At 29.5% G+C, this 10,824-nt stretch overlaps 1 pseudogene; it reads right to left on the minus strand.

The window, feature by feature from the left end:
- Positions 1 to 5,446: 5,446 nt before the first annotated feature.
- On the minus strand, positions 5,447 to 6,225 carry LOC123205462 (annotated as a pseudogene).
- Positions 6,226 to 10,824: the final 4,599 nt, after the last annotated feature.

Here is a 10,824-nt window from a genome sequence, read left to right on the forward strand (position 1 = left end):
CATCATCGAAACTTACTGAGATATCATCTAAATTTTCTGTTAAAATTAGTATATTCATCTCTTTGAAAAATATCGAAGGAGGTTTTTCAGAATCTAGTAATCCCTTGTCTAAGAAAAAATAGTCTTAAACTTGTATCCATTCACTATCAATCTCAGGCTTAATTTGACATTTTGTTCTTTGTTTAGCTTCTTCATTTTCATTTGGCTATAATCTCAAAACAAACGTTAGAGAATATATTGTCAAAGATTCTTAACCTGAATCATACCTATAATATGTAACAACATCAATTTTTTACCATTCCTCTTTGGAGGTTTTATGAAATTTGTTTGAGCATTAGGGGTTAGGGTGGATGTTCTAGAGTTAATCGTATTTAACATTTATAATTGCGATTTTATATTAATTCTTAATAAAATGATTATTATTATTCAATTTATATGTCTATTAATTATATGATTGCACAAATAATATGTGTTTAAAATAGTATAACTATAATGAGGAGATTAGATAATTGACATGAGAACCTTATGCACACATTTAGTGGTCATTCTAAAAAGTCCATAATCCTGACATTATAATGAACAAGGGCACGTATGATAATGATGAGATTATTATAGTGTTGATCGACTCCATTGAAAGATAGTGCAATTCTCTTGTGTTAAAACTGTTTATAGATAATTTAGTGTAACACATGGGTGCACATTATAGATATGTTTCTCGGACCAATTATACCAGGGAATATCCATATGAATAATTATTCTAGTGTCTATAAAATATATCCTTTGAATACCACAGGTGCATGTAATATTTTAACTTAAAATCACTAGACTGTCTTGTGTAAGGATTGGTATTGTTTGATACTATCCAACATATCGTTGTAACTAGTGTTTCCATAAATTTAGTGATTAGTCATATCGTAAGACATATAAAAACTATAGTTGATCAATAAAAGATTCGTCACTCCCAAACACAAAAAAATATTGAATTTGTGGCCATAATAAAATATTCATTACTCTCAAACACAAAAAAAGATTCGTCACTTCCAAACACAAAAAATAAAAAGAATATTGAACGACATTCATGACTGTTTGAATTTATGGCCACAATGAGATTAGGTCGTAGCTTGATCCGTATTGGTTATTGATGTGTATCAGTTCATATTGATAAGCCAATGAAATAGATACATTTTTATATCTCTGCCTCATGAGATATTAGTTTAAGAAATAATTGAATTACACGTAACTATGATGTTATAATGGCTTATGAGATATCTTTTGACATTATATCATCTAGGTAATCACGATGTCTTACTAGAGGTCAATCTTGGTTTGTGTGTAGATTCACTTTGAATCTAAACACTGTTAGCTCAATGAAGAGTTATTAGGTCATATGCATAAAAGAGTTAATTCGAACTTAGAGGCAAGGGTAATTTACTAATAATCCTGGTGTTTATGAACAAGGGAAAGACCATAAATGTATTAGACTTATTCTATTGGATAGAAAACCTAGTTGAGCTCTTATTGACCAAGTGCACAACTATACACTATGTCAAAAGAGGTGCCACTTGTTCCATTTGCATAGAGTCAGTCGTGCACCTTGGAAAAGAGAGAGTCAACCATGTCTTATGATTAAGCCAATCATGATGTGTATTTTAAACAACATATAAAGGTGTGCTTCATGAAAAGTTTAGACATAGTTTTATTTCATAAAACCCTAACTCTAAATTTTCTATCCAAAATTCAGACTAAATCCAACTCAAACAATCCCCACACCTCTAGAGTTTATTAACTCCTTTTACGTGTAACTCATAAACTCTCCACTAAGTTTATGGCGACTGGATTCATGTTAAACTCTTGACCCAATATCTATTCAAACATAGACTAAGATTATCATCTAGCAAGACATCATGCCCACTCAATTAGTAGAGGTCAACATGTAACTTCTTTTAACCTATTAATGATCTGGTCACTCATATAATTCGATTTTTTCATCATATGATAACTCTTAAAGGCTAAGGTACAGATTAAGCGTCTCTTTCAAGTTTGCTCGAATTACATAAATTGACTTATGTCAATAATCAAATAATATTGAATCGAGTATTAGTTCAATTTCATTATAGCCACAAATTTAATTGATCATTAACAACCATTAGTCGACCTTAACTGAGATATCATCTCCCATGTTGAAAGTGATAAATCATTTATTGATCCAACATAGTCTTCATGCAAATGTCGATATGGTCAATTGTCATCTTTTTGACAATCCTCTTATCGGACTACATTAAGTTAGTGCCAAATCATAGCGATCCTTGTAAAAGACGGTTATATGACCTCAAGTCTAAAGATCACATGTGCCTTCATTCACTAAAAGGATATTTTTTTCATAAACATTAGAGCAATCATTCATATGGAATCTTCTTGGTGGTTAGTCTAAAGGACATGTCTACAACGTACACCCATGTGTAGGTGTTGTACCAAGTTGTCAACAAACACCTTTGACACATGAGAACTATCATTATCTTACAATGAGGTCATTCAACACTATGATAACTTGATCATTATTACTTGTGCTTTTTATCATGGTGATATCAGAGTTATGAACATTTTAAGAATAACCATTTAATGTGCATATAAAGTTCTTACCATTAGGTGTTGAGTATTAATACATTCATCATGATTCAACTATTCTCAAGGAAATTATCTATTTTAAACTAAATACAAATAATATAAATGTCATTTTATTATTTAAATATCAAAGATTATATCAAACATTAATAGTGACAATTGACTAAGGCACTATCTTAACATTTAATACTATGATAACTCTCTCACTATTACTCATATCTTTGGTTATGGTAATATCAAAGTTATAAACATTTTAAGAACAATCACCTAACGTGCAAATAAGGTTCTCACGATCAAGTACCAATCACTGATCACCTTATTATTGTTCAACTAGTCTTAGGACATTTGTCTTAGAATATATTAATATGTTTTATGGACAAAGAATGTCATATGAAATGTCAATTATGACCTTTATCAATGAATTTGTATACTCATAGGGATTAACTTTAAAGCACTGACCCCAACAACCTCCCACTTGTATTGTAGCCAATCATCCATGTAAACAACATCAGACGATCGTATGCGCCCATCATTACTTCTGTTGCAACAAAGTATTCATTGATACAATTTATTCATTGAGTTCTTCCGAAGGTTAACTAACCTTTTTCTTGTTAATCATTATTTATAAGGTGAAATTGTTAGAATATGCAATTAGACTATTTGATGAGACCATGAATCAATGAAACATTTGTTTGGTACTAATAGTACCAAATCAATGATGCTAGAAGTCAATTTTACAATTTAATATGTCTTTTAAGACCTTGCATTTTGAATGCCTCATAATTGACTTTCCAAGTAGAATTGATTCAACATACACACTAGCATGAATTCAAAATAAGTAGTTAATTTCATAAATAAAATAATTAAATAAACCATTTCCATATTAGCTTGAAAAATTAAATTTACTCCCAACTTACCTAAAAAATTTGCATTTACCTCTATAGTCACTTTACCCCCATTCAGGTAAGAAAATTACAATTACACTTAGTTGTGTAAAAGTTACACATATCCCCCAAAGGAAGAAATAAACGACTTGGAATATATATTTTTTAGGATGTTTGAATTTGATTTTATACATCCCTAAATCTTGTAAATCGTATACGATTTTCATATAACACATATTACACCTTATAACAATCCATAAACCTCTAAAATTTCATACATTAATAGTATAAAAACATACATGTAGCAAATCTTAACAATAACAATCCATGAACATCCAATAATGTGTGTACTCCTTGGGTCTAACACAATCTGAAGTTAAGATTGATCTTCATACTTGAAAGTAAAAATGTTTTCTACTTGATTTTGGGTTTGAAGTATGAGAAAATGTTGCAAATGAGTTTCAACTTGAATTGTTTTAGGTTCAAAGTAATTTTGATAGAAAGTTAGGGATGAAAGCCATATTTTTTAATCAAGTTGGTTACATTGGCATATGATTGAAATGTTGCTTATATTCACATAAATGTTGGGGTCACAAATGCTAAATCTAATTATACAAATAAATTAAGTCATTCAATCATAGAAAAAATCAATCACATGTAGGAAACGAAGCAAATCAACCATAATCAATAATACATGATTTATGTGAAAAATTCTACTATAAAATTCTAAATTAAATATATTATCAAGAAAAATTAGTCATAATCACTTTTAAGTTAATTATGAAATTGAGATAATAGTTAAGAAATACCCAAATTATTTCCCTAACTAAAACCTAATAATACTTTGCGATTATAAATTAATATAAGAGGAATAGCCCTTCAAATAATTTTTAAAATAAATCTTTGATAATCTTGATAATATCTAGAGATAAGTCAAAGACCAAAGAAAATATGATATTTTTTCTTTGATTTACATAAGCAAGAAATATAAAATTCTTTTAATGTGCAATTTGTACTTCCTTTATGTGTCACACCTAAAAGTCCAAAAGAGAGATAAAAGGGTGCAAATTTAAAATTGCATTTTATGAGTAATTATTAAATTTTATCATAAATTAATTAAATAAGTTATGACTCTTCAAATTCTACATAACCTACACACACTTTATTATTTATTATTATTATTATGTAATGTAAGTTGACCTTCAAAACCATTAGACCAATTACAGAAACCTCTAAAAATGGTTATTTTAATTAATAATCTATTAAAAATCCTTAATAGAGTAAATTTAGATATGATGACAAGTAAGATAAAAATGTTAGTTCCAATAACACAACTAAAAAAAATAGGTGGATTATCACTCTCAAAGTCCTATAGATGAAATTACTTCAATCTCCAAGCATAAAACCTTTTATGGTTCAAAAGCCTAAATACAAAATTGTGCTCATTGTTTATTTCATAATTGATATGGTAGGTGATTTCTTCCTACTAAAGATTTGTTTGTTTGTTTGGGACAAATGCTTATCTAACTAATAAGATCTTTTATAAAAAATAGACAATGCAACCAAATAACCTATAACATTGTAAAAATATTTATAACTTTAGACAGTAACAAAACTAGGAAAATTACATATTGGAGTGGTGACACATTTCCATTAACAACTTATTCAACTTCCAACTCATTTATGCTAATCTTATCTAAACAACAATCACAATCATGAAACCAACTCACTCCCTTGTTAGGATTTTGGGTTGTTTCAATTACAATTTGTCTTCAATTTTAAATTGACTAACTTTATACATTAAACAACTCTAATTTCTATGTATTACTATTACCATTAGCCACCACTACAATCTATAAAAGAAAATTGATAATTAGGATCATACTATTTGGATTTTTCATTTTCACAAAAAGAAACAAAAAGATTTGTAGAAAATGTTGTTAGACTAGAATGTTGATGTCATTATATATAGGTCTAATTGCTCTGTCGGGTGATAGCCTTTCTTTGATGCCTTGGTTTCTCTTATTGTTGTTAGGTTGTTGTGTTGTTGATTTTTCTTCTCCTTGTTGTTTAATCTTAGTTTTCAATATATAAGGTTTAAACTTATTCAAATGTGATAGTTGGAGTGGCTTAAAAAAGAATTCTTCTACTCCATCTTTTGGGCTAATTCTTGAAAGAACATTCTCAGAGGACATGATGAATGTTGGAATATTTCTTAACAATAAGGATTCCTACAATTCATCACAAAATAAACCACTCAATTCTAACCAAACCAATGTAGATTTTCAACCTAATCATCATAAATTAACCATGCATACCTTCATTTTCTTGAGCAAATAATAATTTATCACGTCAAGCATACGATAGTCTGTAATAATAAGATTTACCTCCATTTCCTATTGTAAGATTTTAAGGCAAATTTTAGATGGAATTTTTAAAATTGATAAAAGAAAACACATGGAAACATATTAGGCAAACCTAATGATTGTTTAGGTTAGTTGTTAGAAATTCAAGAGCCTTACTCCCAAAATCAACAATAATAATTGCAATCAAATGGAAGAGTGAGAAGTGAGTAAAACTAGAAAGAATAGAAAAATATATCATCTCCACCTTGATATGAAGAGGTCTTGAGTAGCCTTTCAATAAGTTTCCCATCTATGATACTATTATCAACTGTTAAAACATGAAAGTTAAGGTTAGCTACTGTTGTAACTCCCATTGGACCAAATTCCAAAACCAAAGGAATGCAAAAAAAAATTTTCTAATAGAAGTTTCAAGATAAAGATGGGAAATTAATTTGTCAAAGGTGATTGAGATTGAATTAGAAGGGAACCAATGGAGAAATTAAACAAAAGAAAGAAAGAAATGTAAATGGGGATTTTAAAAAAGAAAGGGGCAACTAAGCACATAAAATCCTCACAAGAGATACAAGTGATGTAAGCAAAGTTGGCTTTTCTTTTCTTAACATTAAATCATGTGGGAGCTTCCCATATCTTGGGTAAGTGGAAAGTCATGACACTCACTCACCAATTTTCATTGATTGATTCCCTTTAACATTTGCCTCCCATGCCTATCCATTCATCCGCCAACTAATTCTAGTTTGAGATGTTACTTGCACATGTTATGCCATGTTAGGTTAGTTTTTTGCTTCATATATAACCAATATATGCTTATTCTTTCACCCAATTAAAATGTGATTAAAAGATGAAAGAATGTGTGTGTATTGACATTCATGTCGTGATCAGATATTCTTATTTATTATACTTTAAATTAAAATGTTGTAATATTAAAACAAAATTGAAAGAGAATAAAAGTGGGCCAACCCACCTTAAATCTTCTAAATTTTTTAGCATTAATTAGCGTAACCTGTAAAGGTTGTCATTGTTTTCAAACTCTTCCTTCATTCATGACTTTTTCTCTTGCTTTCTTGAGAACAAATGTGAGGAATATAATGGCCTAGTAAGCTTTGTGTCCTAATTCAACTAGTAAGGGATAGGATTTCCCATATATGAGCCGATAAAGAGAAGTACCAAAAGAGATCGTATATGCAGTCTGATATGCCTATAAAACGTCATCTAGCTGAATAATCCAGTCTTTTCTTGATGAATTTATTGTCTTCTTTATGATGCTTTATATTTCTAGATTCAATATCTAAACCTGTTTACTTGTTTGTGGATGGTATGATGTTGTAACTTTATGCATGACTTTATATTTCTTCAAAACTTTCTAAAAAAGATGGTTGTAGAAATATAACCCGTCATCGTTTATTATTGCCCTTAAGGTTTCAAACCTTCCAAAGATAAACCTCTTCAAAAATTTCACAAGCACTCGAGCATTATTGGTAGGGCTTGCAAGTGCTTCAACACATTTGGATACATAATCAACTACAATTAGTACGTAATGATTCTCGTAGGAGGCTAGAAATGGTCCTATAAAATCTATCCCCTATATATCAAATAACTTAACATCTAGTATTGTACTTAGGGGCATCTCATTTCTCCTAATTATAGTTCCAAATCTTTGGCGTTGATCACATTTACTCATAAACCTCTAAGTGTCTTGGAATATAATAGGCCAGTAAAAATCCACATGCCCGTCCCTTATGGGACATTGGTTCTTTTGCTAGTCTCTATGTCCCATGTCCGTCCTTGCAAGTTTAGAGCTCTTGAAAATTTTTGCCAAATGAATAAACACGTCTATCCCTATGACTGGAATGCCCATCCCCTTTCATGGGATACTTATCCCTTCACATTTGAAGTATTCTGAAATTTTGAAGATGTAAGACAGGATACCCATCTCTTGAGTGGTCCATTTCAAAAATTTGACCATTGGATATCTAATTCAAAGCCACTAAAATCAAAATATGTAAGAGGACACTTGTCCCTCAAAATAGGACACCCGTCCCATCATGTTTTCAAGGCCAAAACATCATTATCAAAGCTCAATAGATATATTATCTCAATCAAAGGTCATTTAAGCTATTCCAGCCATCAAAGACTATAAATTGAAGACTCTTTGATAAGGAATAGGTTAGAGATCATATATATAAAATCTTATACTCATTTTCTTTTTTAATTTCTCTCACGAGCTTATAACTCAAATTCTTAAGAGACACATTTGTGCTCATTTTCGTGTATCAGCCTTGTAGAGACATTGACAAACATTATTTCTTGTATTCAAACTCTTTTGAACAAAATCTCAAATAATCTATTATGGTGGTCATAATCTCAAATCAACTAGTGTACTAGGTAAAATTCCAGAAAACTATTATAAAGAAAGATCTTTTACTAGTGGAACTTCAAGTGGTTTAGTTAAAGAAGTGGACATAACAAGCTTAGAAGAGAAAACTCGGAACTACTATAAATCTTAAACATTTTATTTCCCTACTTTCTTTACGTTATGCTTACATATATATTGTATGCTTGATAAGTTTTTTAATATAGCTTTTGCTTAATTGTTTGATCATATCATTGAATTTACTTATTTGGTTGTGATTTTTTATAAATTTGTTTAATAGAATTTTTTTGGGTTAAAAAGTTTTAAATAATCCTATTCACTCTCTCTAGGATTATTAACTGCTTGGTGTTTTTCAATTGGTATTAGAGCTTGAACTCTAAGTTACAAAATCTAACAATTTTTAGAGTTTAAGATTGGTTTTAAAATGGCTAGTGCATCTATCACCATGTTTGGCGAAGGACATAACATTACTAAACCACTATTGTTTTGTAGGTTAAATTACACTTAATAAAAAATTAGGATGAAACTTCACATTCCATCAATAGATTATAAGTAGTGAAAAATCATTAAATGGTGTCAAAATAAAAGAGTCCAAAATTTACCTAAGAATGAAAAAGATTTTAATGAGAGATGAAAAATTGATGAGTTTAAATACAAGGGCTATGAGTATGTTGTTTTGTGCATTAGACTCAGTCAAATTTAATCGTGTTTCCTCATGTGAAGGTACAAGTCAAATAAAGGAGTCCAAAATTGAGCTTCTCTTATGGGAATATGAGTTGCTCGAAATGAATTTGGGAGAAAATATAACTGACATGTATAAGTGGTTCTCAAACTTGGTAAATGATCTTAGAGAACTTAGAAAAAAGTTTGAGACTATTAAGCTAGTGAAGAAGATTCTTCAATCATTGCTAGAATCATGGAGCATAAAAGTGACTATTATTGAAGGATCAAAAAACTTGAGCAGATAGGCATGGATAAGCTTATTGGAAGCCTACTGACATTTGAGATGAAGAAAAAGTCTAAAGAAGAGGAAACCAAACCAAAGAAGAATACTACCTTGAAGATAAAAAATGACAATGATGATTCTTCAACGAATGAAGAAGATGTGAATCTTTTTGCAAGGGAATTGAAAAAATTCCTTTCAGGAAACAAAGACAAAAACTTCTCCAAAAAAAAAAATAGGAGGATAGTGATGATGAAGTTATATGCTACAAATGCAAGAGGCCCAGTCACATTTGATAAGAATGTCCTAAATCATGAAAAGGAGGAAGAAGAAGAAGCTTAAAAAGATTGTGCTTACAACCACTTGGAGTAGAAGCAACAATTTAAGTGATGAAAGCGAGTTAGAGCACAAAAGAGTCAATCAATGCTTCATAGCCATGAGTGAATCAAAGGAAAAGGATAACAACACTAACTCTTACTCTTTTAATGAATTATAAGAAATATTTGATTCTCTCATGGATGAATACAAATGCATGTGTGCTAAAAATAAATCCTTGAAAAAACAATTGACATGCATTAAAATTATTATGAAAATCTTATGAATGAGCATGCTAAGATGAAGAAAGAACTTGAATTAGCTAAAAATGAAAAGATTTTAGCATCAAATGAGTTAGAAAAGCTCAAAAGTGAAAATTGCATTACATGTGGAAATATCTAACTCAAATGAGATTTTGGATAAATTCAAAATAGACACAAAAAGATTAGATGAGATGCTTGAATCTCAAAGATGTACATTAAATAAAGAAGGTCTATGGTATAATAGAAATAATCTTTTTATAAAATGATCATTTATTGCATTTAAAATACAAATTTTGTATTTTTATTGATCATAATATTAGAAAGTGTTCAATTTGGATTGACAAAGTATTTAAAATAAAGAAGTTTTAGGTTTCTAAAGGGACATTGAAGACTAATTTTAATGGACCCAAAACCAGTTAGGTATCAAAGAAAGTTTGAATTTCTTTGTAGGTATACCTTGTAGCATTGGAATCAAATGATGCAAAATAAATGGTTATGCAAGGCCAATATTTGGGTAATGGAGATGGGAGCACCAAGGTACTTTGAAAGTTTAAATTTCTTCAAGTTAAAAGCTTGGGACATCAAGTAAATACTTAAACTTTCCTTTAAATTCAATACCAATATGATTTGAATTTGACTATTGGTTGGCTAGTTGAATATGTGTATTTAAGCTTGGTTGATTTATTGAAATTAAAAGTTAAATCAAATTTTGCTCTTAAGGTTTGATCTTTGATACATTCTTTCGATATTTGATCAATATGTTTTATGGAATGTTTTAAATTTTGTATATGTTATAGGTAAATTGACATGTTCACATGACTATATATTTTTTGATATACTTTTGGTTGAATGCTCATTAACATGATGTTGATAATATTTGAATGATGCATTTAAATTGATTGAAGGTTTTCATGTGCATTTTGATTAATATGTGATGCTTCGGATATATTTTACATATTTGCATATTACTTGATTAACATGGTTCAAAGGAATATATATACATAATATGTGATATAAGTATGAGTATCTAAATGTGTTTAATGTTTATTACAAAATCAAG

The sequence above is a fragment of the Mangifera indica genome, unplaced genomic scaffold (genome assembly GCF_011075055.1).
Source record: "Mangifera indica cultivar Alphonso unplaced genomic scaffold, CATAS_Mindica_2.1 Un_0007, whole genome shotgun sequence".
NCBI lineage: Eukaryota > Viridiplantae > Streptophyta > Magnoliopsida > Sapindales > Anacardiaceae > Mangifera > Mangifera indica.